We start from the raw sequence: 19284 nt of genomic DNA on the forward strand, positions 1-19284 counted from the left end.
GAAGAATTCAAACAGCTGCTGAAGCCTGCATGTGTTGGAAAGGACCTGGGATTTGGTCCTGAACGTTTGGGAAGCCTGGGAAGAGTTTTCAGTGGGAAGTAGCAAGGTCAGTTTTTCATGTTGGAAGAGCTTGCTTGGGGAGTGTCCTGGAGGGGATCGAACGTGGAGGCCAGGAACACTCAGGGAGGAGGCAGGTACCAGCATTCAGGGAAGAGTCCCGTGGAGAGCAGTTGCTGGCCTGGGAGTTAAGCTGAGAGGACCTGGATTTGGATTGGCTGAGGGTCCCAGGGAGAGGGATTTCTGGCTTGAGGGACAGGTATCTGGGCTGCCCTTTGTGGGGGAGGAGGGGATCTTGGGGAGATCAGCTTGGGCCGTATTGAGTGTAAGGGAAGGTCAAGACCCTGCAATTGGTAGGTAGGTGAGGGCACCTGGTCCTCTGGGGGAAAGCTGGAGCTGGAAATAAAAGGAGTGGTCGTTAGCAAAAAGACGTGAATGCAGGTCCTATTGGGGAGCTGAGGTCCCAGGAGCATCCTCAGAAGATGATGTTGGAACTCACCCTGGAAAACATGGGCGAGTTCGTGGCCAAGAGAAGAGAAGGAGCCGGAGAACCAGGGAAGAGCCAGGGAGACCAGATGCCCCTTTGGAGGCAAACGTGCAGCTGTGGCTCCATCCTCAGGATGTGGGAGCTGTAGCTGCCAGTCTAGGTGGGGTTTCTGGAGAAGAGAAAGCAGTAGCTGGACACCGAGAAGACCAGGCTCAGGGAGGAAGGGACCTCATGGCAGCGATGACAGAGAGGCAATGGGGCCACTTGTATTTTCTGAAGATGGCCACACCATCTCCCCCACCCCACAGGCTCTTCTGCAGTGTGACCTGGCCACCTGTTCCTGGGGTCAGGGGTCTGTGTCCCTCCTCTTAAACCTAGGCAGGCTGGTGACTGCTCTGACCAATAGAGTACAGCAGAAGTCACACTGGGACTTCTGAGGGTGGGTTAAGATGCAATACAGCTGCCACTGTGTTTGCTGGGACATTCACTCTTGGAGCTCCAAGCTATCGTGTCAGAAGTCTTACTGGGACTGAGGCCACTGTGCTATGAAGATGCCCAGGCCATGTGAATGGGCCCCATGTGGGTGTTGCGGTCAATAGCCTCAGCCTAGCTCCCAGCCCAGTCAGTATCGATTGTCAGACATGTGAGTTGCTGAGCCTCTGGATGATTCCAGACCCCAGATATTGTCACCCGCAGCCGTTGAGGCCCCAGACCACCCAGACCAGATATAAGCTGTCCCTTCCCTACCCCGTCTGAATGTCTGACCTACAGAATCCTTGAACATAATGAAATAGTCAGTGGTTTACACCACTATATCTTGGGGTGGCTTGTTATGTAATAGTAGTAGTAACAGGAGCAAACAGGAAGTAAACAGACCAGGATGTGGGGCTGTGGCAGGGACACGGGGAGTTGATTGTACTGGATGGTGGGCTGGGGCCTCCAATCTGAGGGAGGGGCGTGCTTTACCCTGCAGGCAGATTAGGGAGAGGAGGCAAGGTAGGGTGAGCAGTGGCTGACACTGTGGAAGCTGGAGTTTGGAGACCAGACATGAAAAGAGATAGTTTTGGCCTGGGGCGTTACCCTAATGGTGGCGTCAGAGAGGTCCTGGTGGGAGCAACAGTGAGAGGTGGGGAGGGCTTTGGAGTCTCACAGTTTTATGTTTAGTTCCCAGTACTCTCACTAACCAGGTCTCTCTGAGCCTTGGTTTATTGATCTGGAAAATGGGAATATAAATTCCTCCGTGGCACAGAGTAAAATGCAATGTAAATGTGACTTCCCTTCCTTTTATCAATTTTTCTCCATTTATTTCTTATCTTAACAAGGGATATTCACATGTGTATGCCCTGGTGGCTCCATGGTAGAGAATCTGCATGCAATGCAGGAGATGTGGGTTTGACCCCTGGGTCCAGAAGATTCTCTGGAGAAGGAGATGGCAACCCACTCTGGTATTCTTGCCTGGGAAATTCCATGGACAGAGGAGCTTGGTGGGCTACTAAGTCCACGGGGTTACAAAGAGTCAGACACGACTGGGTGACTAAACAACAGAAACAGCAAATTTTAACAAGGAATGTTCATATGTATATAGACTCAACTATAAATGTGTTTAAATGTATAAACACATTTAAGGGCAAGGTTATTTGCCTCATTTTATAAACACAGAACATGAAGCCCCTAGAGGGGCTGAGAGTATCCCGAAGCCTCAGAAGTCTGGAGCCTTCCGCTTGTACTTTTTCTGCAGCTGTTCCTCCCCTGGTTAGAGTCAGGGAGGAGGCGAGGGCAGGCTGGTGCCCCAGCGGGTCCCAGGGGCCCTGGGCAAGGCTGCAATGCTGTATTACGCATTCCTGCCCAGCCCTGCTCCAGCCCCAGCCTCGGTGACTGCTTGAACTCTGGAGTCCCAGACAAACTGTGGCCCCAAGAGTGAAAGCAAGTGTGGGGAGATTACAAATATGGCAGGCCCAGCCCTCCCCACCCTGGCTTCCACCCCGAATGCCTGCCTCCGGGTGGGTTGAGGTGAGAGCAGCCACTGAGGAACCTCCACCAGGGGCCTCCACACACCTGGGCCTCCTGGGGTCCTTGCTGCCTGGGCAGCACTTACCCCCAAGCCCTGGATGTGCCATCCGGACCCCAGCTCCTCTCTTCCTGCCACCCTCCTCTGCATCTGGTTTCATCTCTGAATGCCTTGCTGTTGTCCCTAGCAACCAAGCTCCTGGTCTCATCCCGGTCCTCCTTTCTCCCCTCTTTTCCTTCTCCTCTTTCTGCTTCCCCATTTTCATCCTTCTTCCCTCCCCCAACCTGTGGGGACAGTGCCAAGGGCTGGAAGGCTCCCCTCAAATCCCGGGCCAGCTGAGCAATGCAGCCTATCCCCCTGGCCTCTCTGGGTTGCTAACTGACAGATGACCACAGGCAGTACTCTCTGTCTGCTTGAGGGACTGGGTACTGAGACCCCAGGAGCCAGGGGATGTCCTGAGAAGACCCTCAGGCAGAACTCTCAGGGCATCCTAGGTACAGAGCTAACAGTTATACAGAATAGAGTAGACTTAAGAGCCAAAGATAATTTCTCCCTCTCAGAGCTGTCTGAGGTGGTGAGCTTCCCAGAGTTGAGGACATGCAAGAAGAGGTTTCTCCCATGATGATAGCGATGGTATGGTGTAGGGCAGTGAGGGTCCCACGACGCTGACTTGTGCCGGCTTGAGAAGGAAGTCAGTGAGGTCCTGGCCCCTATCGCCTCTCACTGTCCTTTTTATCCTCATTGTCTTTTCCCCAACCCCACAACCCTTTAGTAACAGGCCCACTCCCCCCATCCAGCCGTCCCAGAGGCTCCATCTCTCTCAGCTGGACCCTCGAGAGTGAGGACAGTACCAAAGTGAGCTTCTTGGGTGTACTGTCCACCCATAGGCACGCCCAGTGCTCAGCACAGCTGAGCAGTGCGCAGGGCAGTGTGCACATAACCACCCCCACCCTCAGAGTCCCCAGTGTGCAGCCTCCCTTCCAGACTCCTCCGCTCGTGCTCACAGTTGACGCTAGGCCTGGCCCCTTATCACCGCCCCAGTGTCCTGCTGTAGCCTGTTTAACCTGGGCTCCAGCCCTGCCAAATTTGCCACCTACTCAGACTCTTCTCACTCTTCTCTCCCTGCCTGGAGGTGCTCTTATCTGCCTTTTACTCCAATTCTGCTCAAAGGTCACCTCTTTCAGGAAGCCTGCCCTGATAGCCTAGACTTAACTCAGTAACTCTGCTAGGCTCCCGAGCCCTGTGCTTGGCTATCTTACAGCTCTTTCCCCCACAGAGTGGTCACCATCTTCCTCCTGAGAGCTCCTACCTCTCTCTGGGCCTCAGTTTCCCTCATCTGTAATGTGGGCAGGACAGGCCGGTGGTCTTGGAGGATCCTTTTGACTGGTGAGGGTGTGTAAGTCAGGACTGTTAGAACAAGAGAGAGAATAGTCTGGGTCCTCTTTGTCCTCCTCTCCCCTCGCTGTGTCCCCTTTGAGTTTCAGGCCCTGGGTGTGAGGGCCAAATCCTCTCTGTGTGGTCCTGGGTTGGTCCTGACCTTTTCTGAGGCCTCAGTTCCTCATCTGCTAAATGGGGAGAATAATCACAAAGACCTGCATCTTCAGGCTGCCATGAGGCCTGGGGTGTGGCTAGTAGACCAGACTTCTCCGTCAACATCAGCCAGAACCCAGGGTGCCAAAGGGAAGAGCTCCGGCTCAGCTGCCTCCCACTTCTGGACAGCCCAGCCCTTGGGCTCAGGGGTCCCTGGGGCTCTGCTGCCCCCCAGTGGCCAGAGGTCCCTGGGCACTTGGAACCAGTGAGTTTCTGGCCTCCAACCCAACCCAAGACAGAGGGAGATAGGAGCTAAGGCCCAGGAGGTGGAAGGGTCATGTTGGAGGGGTCACTCAGCAAGTCAAGGCAGTGTCTAGATCAGAACCTGGGCCTCCTGGCTCCCAGCACTTCCAAGTCCAGGGTGGGGCTTGTCCTCTTGCTTCAGGCTGACCGGAGACGGAGCTGCCATCTCACCGACTCAATCTGCCTCAACAGGGGACCCGCAGGTGTGGTGGGCCCTGCCCTCTGAGAAGGAGTCCTCATACTTACTCAGGGGTCACCCCTGACCAGGAGGGGCTATATGACGGGCAGGGGTCTGCCTTAATCCCCTCCCTCTTGATTAATCAAATACTTAAAATAATGGCCTCGGTCATGATTGATGGACAGAGCATAGCTAATTACCCTGGAGATTAAAATGACTGTTTCTGTTTAAAAAGGCTGCAAATGAGTTAATTATTTCCTTTGCTCACCTCTCTAACCTCGTTACACTTCTAAATGAATAGCAATATTGATCTTGGAACTGATTTTGGTGTTACACTGCCCGAGCGGGTTCAATTAGGGTTTGAAAACGCTGCAGTGCCTCCTCCTTCTGACCGAGGAAATTAGCCTTGGGTTTTACTTACATTTCACAGCCTTGTCCTCGCAGACAGCAGGGCTAGAACACGGGCAGCCATGCCTGGTGCCCACCATCTCCCGCCCTGTCTGGCTCCCAGCTCCCTCCCCACCTGAGCAGCAGTGCTGACCATCCCTGCCCCTCACCTCTCAGAATATGCAGCAGGAAGGTCTCTGGGGCCAGCCAGTTTAGCCTCCTCTTTCTGATCACAGTGGGGGTTTGGGGGCTCAGATGTGACAGGGAAGAAGCCCAGCATCGCATGGCGAGGCAGGGGCAGGTCTGGGACCAGAAACTGTCATGGATTCCTAGTCCTAGACCTTGACAGCTTCCTGACTAAATAAATATTTCTTCTCCAGATCCCTAAGGAGCCTCTTGGTCCTCCACCTCCCTGCCTTGCAGCTCCCTCCTGCCTCTCCACTCCTAGGGCCGCGGGGAACAAAGGCTGCCAGCCTGAATAAAGGTGGGAAACAATCGGAGGAGCAGAGCAGGAGCCAAGGTGCCCTACCCTGCCTGGTACTGTAGGCACGACAGCCAGGAGGCTGGGGGGGAAAGGCAACGCTCCATCCAAGCCACGGGGGCATTAGGAGCCTGGCATCCATACCTGATCTGCCCAGAGAAATCCAGGAGCCAGGTCACACGCCCAGCCTTATCAAACACGGAAAGGGAAGTGTATTTGAGAATGAGAGACTCCTGACTGAATCTGACCCCAGTCACATACTGAGTTCCACCCCTCGGAGCCCCGAGCCTGGAAACAGACTGTGCCTCGACCCTGGTCAGCTGTAAAGCCTCCACCTTGGTCAGTAACTGAGCCTTGACCTCCTCACGTTTTGAGCCCCAACCCTGGTCACACACTAAGCCCCCAGCCTGGTCACACTGAGCTGGATTCTGAAAACATACTGAGCCATGAACCTCCTCGGACGGAGCCCCCAGCCTGGCCACACACCGAGCCCCAAGCCTGGAAACAGACAGAGCCCTGCACACATGGAGTCCTGACCAGGGTTACACACCCATCCCTAAATCTGGGCTCACATAGAGCCTGACCGTGGAAACACACTGAGCCCCGACCATCCTCACAAAGTGAGCCCAGATTCTCCTCGTACATAAAGCCGGGACCCTTGTCACTTGCTGAGCCCAGACCTTCCCCACACAAGGCGCTGTGATCCTGGTCACACTCCGAGCCCTGACCCTCCTCGTGGGGTGACCCCTGAGCCTCCTCACAGTCAGAGCCCAGCCCTCCTCACACCCATGTCCTGACCCTAGTCACACAGGGAGCCCTGACCTTGTCACACACGGACCCTGGTGATACAGAAGGCCTGGACCTTCACACAAGGAGCTGTGGCCCTGGTCACATGCAGACCCTGGTTGGTCTGAGGGAGCAAGTTTACTGTCCTCCTCTTGTTCCAGTTGCCCCTTCTGTCCCCAAGGATGGAAGCAAAGGAGAAAGAGTTCAGTACTCCAAAAATGGCGGGGCCTCTAGTAATGAAAGCAAAATAAACCAGGTCCACTGTGCAGGCCCAGGAAAGCTCAGCTTTGTTGGGGTTCATGGCTTATGTGTGAATACTGGAACATTTTGGTGGGACAGCTGAAGTTGAAAGATCTAAAGTCACCTTCCAGGAGCCACTAGCAGCATTCTCACAGGAACCACTGTGCTCTCAGGAGCCTCAGAGGTCCCTGGAGCTCTCCAGTTGCCACAGGGCTCTCTGGGTCCTGAGGGACAGAGTAGCCTTGAGAGGAGTTTCTCATCCCAGCTGTGTTGCCGTTTTTCTTCTCACTGTCCTGTGACCCACTGAGCTCCCCTTGGTCCACATCCCACAGATGGAACATTATGTTCCCTTGGTGCATCCAGTGTGGTTGATGGGTCCTTAGCTGTAGAATCTGACTGCCTGGAATTCAAATCTCGGGGCTGCTCACCCCAGCTGTGTAGTTAGAGGCAAGTTACCTCACCTCTCTGGGCCTCAGTCTCCTCATCTGTAAAATGGAGATGATAATAGCACTTACCCCCAATACTTTCGCCACCTGATAGGGAGAGGTGACTCATTGGAAAAGACCCTGATGCTGGGCAAGATTGAGGGGCAGGAGGAGAAGGGGACGACAGAGGATGAGATGGTTGGATGGCATCACTGATTCAATGGACATGAGTCTGAGCAAGCTCCTGGAGATGGTGAGGGACCGGGAGGCCTGGTGTGCTGCAGTCCATGGGGTTGCAGAGAGTTGGACACAACTGAGCAACTGAGCAACACCTAGGGTAAGGGTTCTAAGGATTAACATGAATTAATTCCTGTTAAGTGCTTGGTGCCTGGCGGTGGGTAGGCCCTATATTTGGTTGGTTGTTGTGCTCATTTTGCCTGCTGGTGCATACTTGGCTGACACTGTGACAAGATCACAGCGCTCGAGGGAGGCTTGTATTCCGGCCCTGAGGGACCAGCACAGTCAGTGACAACTGGTGTTTACTCTGCCCTGGGCATGGGTGACCCAGGGAGGAAAGTGCCATAAGCCTGCCCTCTGGGGGCTCCACGACCTGGGCAGAGACCATCCTAACCCATGTGTGTGGGCTCCACTGGGGGAAAGAAGACCAGGTAAATTTACCGGGGGATTGGTGGATGTTTGTAACAAATACCATTTATTGAGCAACTATTGTGTACCAGGAGCTGTTCTGGGACTTTACAGGCACTGTCTCATTTCAGCCTCATAAGAGGATCGTATATAACTATGTAACATTTATCACCCCCATCTTATAGATAACTCTGAGGCTCCGAAAGGATGGGACTGGAGAAGCCTGAGGCTTTTCTGCACTAGAGAAAAGTATGAGTGGAGGTATGACCGAGCTCTAGGGACCCAGGGTCCAAGGGTACTGCCTGGCTGAGGGGTCCAAGAGGTGTCATAAGCGAGGGCCTTGAAGGCCAGGCTGAGGAACTCTGTTCAGTAAACACTCTGGACTGAACGAAGCTTTGCTCCTGCATAGGAGAGCAGGGGGGAGACCACCCAACCCCCAACACCCAGCTCTGAACATCACACTTTCCAGAGAGTTCTGTGGTGGGTGTGTGCCCAGGTGTGTATACGCACAGCAGTGCTGGTTCAGGGTGAGGTCGACTCACTGGAAAAGACCCTGATGCTGGGAAAGATTGAAGGCATGAGAAGAGGATGACAGAGGACGAGATGGTTGGATGGCATCGCCAACTCAATGGACACGAATTTGAGCGAGCTCCGGGAGATGGTAAAGGACAGGGAAGCCTGGTGTGCTGCAGTCCATAGCATCACAAAGAGTTGGACATGACTGGGCAACTGAATAACAACTGCCCCCTTCAGGGTTCACATTTCCAGTTCCCAACCAGGATAGACCCAGGCAGGCTACATAGGGCTCAGGACAGAACACATAGCTGGCTGGGAGGCTCAGCCCTGGCTCCGTGAGGGTGAGCAGGGTTGGCAGAGGGGGTGGAAGGGAGGTGCTGCTGGGGTGGGTGACAGCTTCCTAGGAAAGCAGAGCTGCACATTGGGCCGTGGGTGGGCCTAGGGGCCTAGGAGGGCAGTGGCCTGTGGGCCTGGGGGCCTCTCACTCAGCTCTCTACCCTGGCCCCGTGGAGTCTCCTACCTTACTATGGACCACAAACACCTCCACCTCAGACTGGGAGGAGAGGCTGGAGGCTGCATGGCAGACCTTGGGAGCATGGGGCACCTGTCCCCACCCTGTCCCTCCTCCCCTGAACTTACCCTCCGCCCACTCCCACCTCCCCGCTGCACAGTTAGCTCCTCTTGTCTCTAATTGATTCCTCTGGTATGCACAGGACAATTAGAATTTAAATTGCCTCTTACAAAGGTCACAAAAACATGATCAAAGAGAAATCTATTAGAGGGGCTGGGTGGCCCCTCCTTCTTGGCCTCCTAGAGCTGTTGGGGTGGAGGCCAGCCACCCGCCAGGGGCCTTATTATCACCCCGAATCACTCCCAAAGGTCTTAGGCCCTGTGCTGTGAAAGCAGGGAGGGCAAGTCCCCTGCCTCATTTCTGCTCCTTCCTGCAGCTCCTGTCCCCCGCTGTGTGACTTTGAGTAAGCTACTCACCCTTGCAGATCTCAGTGGCTTCATCTGTGAAATGGAGCCAGTACCTTTTGCTTCCCAACCGTGGGAGGCTCCACATGAAAAACACCAGGCCTCCCTCCAGCTGTGGACTCCTTGCTCCTCCGATCCCGTTTGTCTCTCTGACTCTTCCAGGAGGCTGAACGCGGGCGCCCGTCCTCTGGCTCCTCCAGCCCGACGGTGGCCCAGGCCTGGCTGTGCTCCTCAGGCTGCCCTGGGGGTGGAGGCCGCCCGCCTCACTGGAGTCCGGGACGGGACTCTGCCCACGCCCTGCTCTGGCTCCCTCAGCGGCTTACCCAGGGCTGGGCACATAGGGAAAGTCTACCTGACAGATGGAGAAGTGGCTGAAAGGGATCCCAGGTCCCTACCGGGCTCAGCCTCTGGTGGGGCAGCCAGCAAGCCTGGGCAGCAGACGTGACCAGGCTGCACTGGTGTCAGACCCAAGGAGGATTGCTGCGGGCCTCAGCTTCCCATCCATGAGACAGGCATGGGGCTGCAAGGTCTCCGACGGCCCTGCTGACTCAAGTTCTTGGGTTGACTTGGGATTGTAGGGGTCAGGGCCCAGAGCCAGAGAAAGCTGGATGGAGTGGCCTTCGCAGTATCAGGAAGTCATGCCACCCCAGTCGTCTATGTCAGCCTTGACAGGCCAAGCTTCTGAGCTTGGTGGGAGGGTGGACAACAAGAGGCCAGCAGGAGCTCGGCTTCCTGGAAGAAGGCCCTGACCCAACCCAACCAGGTCTAAGAGGGGAACTGTTGGCCAGCACAGCCCTAGCCCTTCCTGGGTCTTCCACCCAAGCTGGGAGGGCTGCCCCTAGAAAGCAAATGGCAAAGCCCATCCTGCCACACTTGCTCCAGGAGGAAAGTAGGGCTGAGGCATGGCTGCTTCCCCTGGCCTAGGTCTCCCTCCACTGAGAAGCAGCCCACCCAGCAGCTCCGTCAGACATAGAAGGGAGCGATGTTCACTAGCACCTGTGATCAGACAACCCTGGGCTGCAAATGCTGCAGAATTGATGCTTTTGAACTATGGTTCTGGAGAAGACTCCTGAGCACCCCTTGGACAGCAAGGAGACCAAACCAATCAATCCTAGAGGAAATCAGTCCTGAATATTCACTGGAAGGACTGATGCTAAAGCTGAAGCTCCAGTACTTTGGCCACCTGATGCAAAGAACTGACTCATTGGAAAAACCCTGATGCTGGGAAAGATTGAGGGCAGGAGAAGAGGGGTGACAGAGGATGAGATGGTTGGATGGCATCATCAGCTAAATGGACATACATTTGAGCAAACTCTGGGATCCAGTGAAGGACAGGGAAGTCTGATGTGCTGTAGTCCATGGGATTGCAAAGAGTCAGACATGACTTAGCGACTAAACAACAACCTTACAGAATCCCCCAGCAGTCCTATACATCACCATTTCACAAGTGAGAAAACAGGCTCAGAGAGGTCAAGCACCTTGCACAAGGTCACTTAGCAAGGAATTGACAGGGCTGGGATTTAAACTCAGGCTTGCTTGGTTCCAATGTAGAAGGTCTGTATGGCCTGGCCTTGTGGCTGGTACTGGCTGTAAGGGATCTCATTCATCTGGGATTCAGACCAGCAGCAGAAACACCAGAGAATGTCCTGTGGCTCCTTGAGGTGAGCAGGGAACCCCGTAAGGAGTCTGTGTGGACTCAGGGGAGAGGAGCAAGGTATCAGTATTCCTGTTTTCTCTGGGGTAGCTCCCAAGGTCAGGAGACATCATCACACCTCATTTAGAAGCAGCCGCAGAGCCACAAAGCACAGAGATTACTCAGGTAATCCAGGCTGCTTACCAGACCTGGAGGAACTTCATTTGGATGCTAAAGGAGGCAGACCTGGGACCCAGGCCTGTGGCGCAGTCAATGAACACCCTGCCCACTGACCTGGTGTGGGCAGGAGATGCTCCCTAGGAGGCCCCTATTAAAGTGAAGAGGCATAGGCAGGCAAGGGGGTGGGGCACAAAAGGGCCCACTGAGTATCCTCAGAGCAGGTGGGGAAAGACTCCCCTGGATTCAGGGACAGGAACTTGGCAGAACCTTCCATCTGTACCCCTGTCTATGAGACCCTCGGTCTTGTTCACTAGCAGGAGGGACTTGTCTGAGAGTGGAGTAGGAGGCTGAGAGTGCCCAGGGAGAGGATGCTGTTGCCTTCAGCACCCTTGCTGGCAGGGTTTCTTGCTCTGACCCTGGGTCTGGCCATGGCTGGGGGTGGGGCTAGGCATTCAGTCAGTGCCTGAAACATAAGAAGGTCTCTCTGGGGCCATAAATCCCATGAGCCCAGGCAAGCAGGCCCACAAAGCTGTTGTGACAGCAGTGGTTAAATTAAGTGGCTGTCAGAGCTGGGAGGGGCTGGTTTCCTAAAAGGGGATTTATGGCCTCCCTGCCTCATTTGCTGCCCAGTCAGCCTGGGCACTACCCCCCTGCCGTGCCCCCCCACCCCCCAACTACCTGCCTGTCTGACAGAGGCCCGTTCTCAGAGCCCAGGAGCTCCTGCCACACGGGGGAGCCAGCACGGCCTGCCACGCAATCTGGGGCCTCTAAGGCTGGAGTTCTAGGGCCACACCACTGCCTGCCTTATCCTCAGAAAAGGGGCCCAAGGCCCCGAGAGGGCATGAGGTCATGTGAGTCCTGGCCCAGACTCTGGCTGCCAGAGGGCACACCCACACTTCCTCCCTCAGGATTCGGCTCAGCCCTGCTGCCTCTGAGGCTTTGCTGGCTGCAGCTGAGCCCCTTACCTTGCTCCTTCCACCTGCCTTGTTCACTGATCTCCTCCTAGGCCGCTCCTTTCTGGCTCCTCCTCCTCTCCTGGAGTCTTTTATCAGTGAGGACAGAGCAGGAGCAGGGGGCTGGCCATGCCTTGCCTCCTTCTCCCACACAGATGCCTGTACACGCACACACGTGTCAATGCGTGTGTGGAGTAGCAACATAAATGTGCCAACAGTTCAGCTCACTGTAGGATAAAATACTGTGCTTGGAGCATTTCATCTGCAGGATCCCCTGACCTGGATGTTGTCAGATGCTGACAAGGGGAACAAATAAAACATCAATGATAACAAAGAAACGATATACAAAACATAAAACATACAGGCCTGGAGTCCCAAAGCATCCTCTGACCAACCTGTTCCTTGGAGTCGTCTGACTTAGGACCACCCCTGCCCCCCGCCCCAGCTGCACAAGCGATCTCAGCCAATGAGGATCCAGAAGGGCCGACACACCCCTCCTGGACACCACCTTGGGTTCACAACTAGTCTGTGGGCAAGCCAGAGAGCCAGACCCATCTTATCTCCTGTGCTCATTCCAGCGACCCTCCTAAGTCACATTTGTCATTGAAAAAGTGAATTGTGGATGGCTGATGACCAAGCCTCAAATAATAAAATCAAACCCAGTTCATAGATGTCCCTGAGCAAAAGCATGTGGTAACTGGGAACTGCCACCCTTCTCAGGAGGGTCATCTGCTTGGGCCATACCTGCAGGGCAACCGCAGGGTCCCAGACAGCACCTGGGAACATCCATCAGGAGCAGCCCACCCTCCTCTGCTCTAAAAGGCTCCTACTGCCTTGACTCTGAAGCCTTGGTGGTGGTGGGGGAAGGGTGGGGTTGTCAGGTTTTTAGCTGGATTCTCTCCTGAAGGCCTAGGATGTCAGAAAGGCCAGGAGGGGGTCCCTCTCCTCAGCTTGGCCCCAGGACCCCAGGCCAAAGTTCCAGCCAGCCTTTCCAAACCTTTTCCCTCCACTCCTCGTGTGTGCAAGGTGAAGGATTGCAGGTGTCATTTGTAACCTGCACTTTCCCGCCTGCTAGCCTTGGCTCAAGCTGTTACCTCCTCGTGGAGGAGCCTCACTCTCCATCTCTGCCTTTTCTGATCCTCTCCAGCCCCCAAGGACTGCATCTGCACCCTGGAGAGGGTCTGGATTCAGGGATCCCGGGTTTTCCCTTCAGTTGAAAGAAGGCTGGTCTGCAATGAGTACGAACAGAAGATCCATCTGCCCGGCTGGATCCTCACTGGTCTGTGAAATGGAAATAATATCCCTGTTCATCTCCCTGCCCCACCATCCCCCATGCTCTGCCCCTGTCTACTGTGCTTCTTGGGCCTTGAGAAGAGGAGTCCGCATAGGCAGGCAGGGTGGCCTGGAGCAGAGGGGTGCATTGGAATGGGAGGGGCTGCTGACTCAGGACCAGCTGGGGAGCAAACCAGAGGAGGTAGAGTGAAGTGGGGTGAGGGGTCTCTCTTGGCCTTATGGCTCATGGGTGGGGAGGGGCTTGTAGGCAAAGCGAGGAGGTGCAGGCCCTGCAGTTTGTACCTGAAGGGCAGCCAGGGCTGTGTGTGTGCGTGGTGTGTGCGGTGTGTCTCTGTGTGTGTGAAGAGCGTGTGCCGCTGCTCCATGTGTGACATGCATATATGAGCATGCACGGGCGCCGTGTGTATTTCTGTGTATCTGCGTGAGCCTGTAAATGTCTATATGCATGTGGTAAGTTCCTGTGGCCCTCGGGCCTGGACTGCATCCCAGGGGTCCCATCCTGAGCTGTCAAGGGTTCCATCCCCTATCTTCTACCTGCTCCGGTAGCTTCTAAGACTTTGTAAGGTTCTTCACCATTTAGTCATTCACTGGCGCCTGGCCCTGGCTTGCTTTGCCTGGTTCACAGCAAGAAAACAAACAAAGCCTTATACTGCTGGTACCCGGCTAAGGAGGAAGAAGAACCAGGCCCTGACTTTGAGGGTCTCTCTGTCTTGGAGGTGGGAGGCCAGCAGATACTCCATACACATTCATACACTCAAGCACGAGCTGGGGTCCAGTGGGGGTCTTGGGCAAGGGCAAGGGGCAGCCCTTGGGGCATGAGACCACCAGGCCAGAGCATGCTGGGAACCCCCATTCAGATCAAGAGGCCAGGCAGAGGTGGAGGTCCTGGGCCCAGAACTGAGGCGGGGGCAGAGCTGGGCAGATGCAGACAGAAGGGAGATGGAGGAGCTCTGAGGAGACAGCGGAGGTACAGGGGTGCGGGGGGTGGGGGGAGAGATGCTGGAAGGGCCCTGGGGCAGTGGAGCCAGGGAGGAGGGGCTGCTGCTGGCCTGGCCAAGTTGGCTGATCTGGACATCAAAGCCCAGAGTGTGTTCTGAGGATGCTGGTCGCTCCCTCCCACAGAGAGACAGATGTCCCTTTGATGGTGAGAAGAAAGGATGCTGTACAGAGATGGTGGAGGAGGGGGACAGGGGAGAAAGAGTCTCCTCCCTGTGGCCACGTCTCCTCCCTGTGGCCACCCAGGGAATGGGAAAGACCACACAGTGTCACATTCTCCATCTCCAGTGCCCTGGGAAGCCAACCCACCACTGGGGCCTTCATCTGTCCAGGGAATGGGCAGAGGTCCAGAGGGCAGGGTCTGATGACAAGTTGTTCTTGTTGCTGTTGTTCTTTTTCAGTCACTAAGTTGTGTCTGACTCTTTGTGACCCCATGGACTGCAGCACACCAAGCTTCCCTGTCCTTCACTATCTCCCTGAGTTTGCTTAAACTCATGTCCATGGAGTCAGTGATGCCATCCAACCAAATAACAAGTTGATCACTGGCTGCTTCCTGGAACCTTAAGCCCCATGAAGGGCTGAGTGGGAGTGGGCCAGTCTTGCAACAGAGGGACAGTTGTGTCCTGCAGGAAAAGGGCAGGCTCTGTGCCCACTGGCCACTTCACACCTCTCTGCAGCCACCTTAGTTAGACATCTCACCTGGGCCAGTGTGTGTGTGCACACATGTCTATCGGTCATGAGAGGTTCTGTGCTATGTGCAAGGCCTGCCCCTCCAGCCCCAGCTGGCCCTTTCATTCCAGTAAAAGCTAGGCACGCTCCCTTTACAGTCCCTGGACATCTCTGAGTCCCACCTCTGCCCTTGGTTCACTGTTTCCCAGGCTGGCATACTGTCTGCACCATCGTTAGGTCATAGGATGCTTTTGTAAGAAATAGCAGCAGGCTCCCTTCCTCCAGATATTTTCTTGCCATCAGTCGTAACGTTGTCATAATAAAGATACACATCTGTGATGGACTGGAGCTGTGAGGCGAGGACCCTGAACACTCCCTGCCCTCTTCTTGGTGGCCCCAATGCACTATGTTCCTCCAGGAGCCCCGGGACCCCCAGAGCTTGTGGTGTGGAGCAGGTCTTGATGAGAGCGGTGGTGGCCTTGGGCATCCCTTCTGATTGCCAGGTTTGGGGAACTCCTCCTGAGAGAGCCAGCCTTCTCGCCTCCACTGTCACATCCCAGAGAGGGCACACTTTGCAAGGCAGCCCCATCTCCACCAGTGCCTGACGGGCCCTGCTTTACCGGCGGCAAATGGAGTGCAGCTGGATCCAGGGTAGATTTCAGTCCAGGTGGGGAGCATATCCTCCTGGCCAGCATCTATCTGAACAAGAGGGCTTGGCTCATGGTCCCAGTTCTAGGACCATCAGGAAACATCTTCAGTGTAGCAACTGGTTCTGAAGAACCCATGGCTTCTCTATGCGTGCTCAGTCAGGTCTGACTCTTTGCCACCCTATGGGCTGCAATATGCCAGGCTCCTCTGTCCATGGGATTTCCCAGGCAAGAAGACTGTAGCCGGTTGCCATTTCCTCCTCCAGGATCTTCCCAACCCAGGGATCATATCCACGTCTCTTGCATCGCCTGCATTGCCAGGTGGATTCTTTACCACTGAGCCACCATGGGTTCTCTATGACCACCTTAATCTAGATTCTTTGGAGAGGCCCCTTGAATATGGAACACCAGCTCCCCCAGTCATCCCACTCCACCAGTCTGCAGGTGTTTGCCGGTCACCACAAAGGGAATAACTTTCCTCTGCCCAGGGAGGACCATAAGCTTGGACAGATTCTGGGGTTTCTCACCTGTACTCACACTCCTCTTACATTCTTTGCTCAACACCATAGCCTACAACCCCCTAACTTCCCACCAAGGGGATGCCCACCATACCCTTCTGCCCACACCTCCCCTGGGAAGGCACATCCTGTGCCCAGGGCCTGATTCTTATTGGTGCCAAGGTGCTACTGGGTAGGTCTATAGGGACCTATAGACCTTTTAACTCCAGCTGTGCACAGCCTTGGTACCGGCTCCTGGGACTCCCAGCTTTGTGCCATTAGCACCTCCAGTCTCTGCCCACAGCCTCTCCCCTCCATGCTCATAAGGCTGAGCCGTTCCAAAGACCCCTGGCTGCCCTCGCTCTTCCTCCTAGAAACAGATGCTTGCAGACTGCAGCGCCCACACCTGCTAACCAGACATGCCTGGGCCTCCGGGGCAGAGACGCGGCAGCGCCTCTGTGTCCACATCCGGGAGGTTCGTGCCGTCTACCACTTGGGCCCAGGCTCCATCAGCAACCTGGTGGAAAAACCCAGTCAGCCCCAGAGGACCTGGCTCTGACCCCTGAGAAGGCAAATGGGAAATAAAACAGAGATGAGGAAGATACGGAAAAATAAATTTCCAAGCCTTGGATGTGACGGTGACATCCCAACAGCCGCTGTTGACGTGGAAAAATAGAAGTTGCCAGCTTGTTTTTTTGCCCTCTCTTTCTAAATGATTTGACGTTTTATTCCCCCCCCCCCACCACCCCACCATCAAACTCTCTATTCTCTGCTAATGGCAGAATAATAAAAAATTATACCTCATAGCGTGTGAGTGAGAGGCCAAGATGGGAGCCCAGGAGAGGGAGGAAGGAGAGGAAGAAAAAGGTTATTATAAATGTGTCAGCCTTGTTTATGGCCCTTTATCAGCAAGGGAGAGACGAGGAGGGAGAGACACCGTCAGCGCACACTTTAAAGCGGCCTGCCAGCTTGGTTGGGGAGTGTAAATAATTTTTATTTTCAGCTGCATTTAGATATTTTAAAATATACACCCGCCAGCCGGCCGTTGTGGGGAGCCAGCCGTGCTGCTGGGGAGAAGCAGGCTGGGGGTGGCTTGCCTTTCAGCCCCTTTGATGGACCCATGCTTGACAATTAGGGCTTTCAGAAGCAAGTGTTCACTGATAAGGGCTCCCTTCCCAAGGAGCCAGCATAGATAGTGAGGCCAGCCTCGGTGGCTGCCAGACTCCCCAGCTGGCTGGCTGGGGCCCATCTGTCGGAGCAGGACTGGGGAAGCTCGCTCAGCCAGCCGGTGTCCTTCCCAAAAAGGTCAGCAAAGGCACAGGCTGCCCGGGTCAGCACCCCAACCTCCAGGCACCGCTGGACCCCACATCTGCATTGCAGGCTTCAGACCACGTAGCTTCAGCCCTTCAGGTTTCATTGATGCTGTTTTTCACTGGTCAGTATTTATTGAGCACCCACTGTATGCCAGGATCATAAGGGTTCAAGGGCAGGGGGACTTAAAGATTGTCTCACCCAATTGGTCCTCTGATCCCTCCTGCTAGGTGGCCTCCCAGAAGCAGTACTTCATGACCTCTCAAGCTAGCCCAGTGCATCCTGGGATTACAATAGGCTGTCCCAAGGCTGTGTGGTCCAGGGGTTGAGAACAAGCACTCCATAACTGAGTCATGGCTGAGATCTTGGGCAGATGACTGCCAAGGGCTGAGCCTCCATTGCTCCTCCTGCAAAATGGGGATAAAAGTGGTACCAACCTCATATGGTTATGGAGATGATGAGCATAAAGACTTTCCTGTCTGACACACAGGGAGCACACTCTAAAATAAATCATGTCTCTCATCACTGGTGTGCGAATTCAGTCCCACCAATAACCCCTAAATAGTCCAGGGTGCTAGCATAGAGGCCAGGATTGAAGGGAGGCTGCAAAGAGCTGAGCTCTGTCTTCCAGAATCTCATGGGCCAGGCCAGACAGAGGGCCTGTGTGTCTGGGGAAGGCTCATCAGGACAGGCTCTGGCAGAAGGGTCCTAGAAGGAGGAATAGGATTGAAGTGGGGAGGAGCAGGGAAGAGCCTGGCCTGGCTGGAGAGGAAGGGATGGTCAATGCCCCGATGGGCTGATGTCCTCCCCAGGCTCATTCCCAGGACTTCCCAGGTGGCGCTAGTGGTAAAGAGCGCGCCTGCCAATGCAGGAGACATGAGAGACACACTTTCAGTCTTTGGGTAAGGAAGATCCCCTGGAGGATCTGGAGTGGCAACCCACTCCAGTATTCTTGCCTGGAAACATTCCAGGCAGAGGAGTCTGGCAGGCTACAGTTCATGGGGCTGCAAAGAGTCAGACAAAATGAAGTGACAGCATGCACCAGGCTGGTTCCTAAACCAGCTCTGAGAGGGGATTTGGCACACATAGCCCACGAGAGTTGTGTCCCAGGTGTGTGGCCTGCACATTACTGTCCCCTGTGTCTTAGGGCTTCTAACTTCGGTGCCCACTGAACTCCACTTCTCTCTGGTGGACGAGGGAGATGCTTTCCATGCCCTTTGTGTCCCTTTAGACCCTTGGGGCTGGGCAGGCTCACAGAACCAAATCCCCCAGGTCTGTGACTGCTAGTCACAGGAGAGTAAGCCTCTTGAGCCCTCTCAGTTAAGTTCCTTCTTCTGGCTGGAAGGACAGGTGACATCAGATCAAATGGCAACTGGATACTTGGCCTTGAGTATGGATTTAAACAAGAGCGCTGAACTGGGCAGGAGCAGAACCAGGTTTGTACTAGACCCAGAATGAGGGTTGAGAGCAAACCATAGAGCATGGGAGAGGAATCGGCTGAGGGACAGAACGGAGAGGGAGCAGACGGGGGCTCTCTACCTGCCTCTCACCTCTTGTCATCCCTTCAGGCACCTTTGCATGCCATAGACACACTACCGCCTGCTCTGAGCCTAGGGCTTAAAGCACGAAGAGCCCCAGAGCCGGAAAGATGTGTAAACAGGCAAGGGCCAGGCAGCGTATGGAATGGTGGTCTCTGGTGGTACAAAGGTACAGAGAGGAGGTGGGCATCTAGGAAGGAGCAGGAGAGATTGAGTGGGCTTCAGAAGTAGACGCAGGAGCTTTCCAAGTGGTGAGGATGCTGCATGTAGGGGGTACAGCATGAACAAAGGCCTGAAAGCATATATTGCAGCCACGTGGGTCACTGGGGAAAATACAAAGTAATTATGAAGGCCTGTTCATGTTTCCCAAAAGTGTCCTGAGGAATATTAGTCCTGGGAGACTTTGATCAATGTTACTTGAAACAAGAGTTCCCCTGGTGGGTTACATTTGGGAAATGTTAGGCTAAACAATGAAGAGCACAGGGTATAAGATCGATATACAAAAATCAAATGTAGTCCTATACATAGCAGTGAAAAATGAAATTAAGA

The 19284-nt window shown here is 54.7% G+C and overlaps 1 long non-coding RNA gene across 1 annotated transcript in view; it reads left to right on the forward strand.

Moving 5' to 3' along the window:
• Positions 1-19284, forward strand: part of LOC132658118 (uncharacterized) — a 30253-nt gene that overhangs the window by 1642 nt on the left and 9327 nt on the right. The window lies entirely within an intron of this gene.

The sequence above is a fragment of the Ovis aries genome, chromosome 18 (genome assembly GCF_016772045.2).
Source record: "Ovis aries strain OAR_USU_Benz2616 breed Rambouillet chromosome 18, ARS-UI_Ramb_v3.0, whole genome shotgun sequence".
Lineage (NCBI taxonomy): Eukaryota > Metazoa > Chordata > Mammalia > Artiodactyla > Bovidae > Ovis > Ovis aries.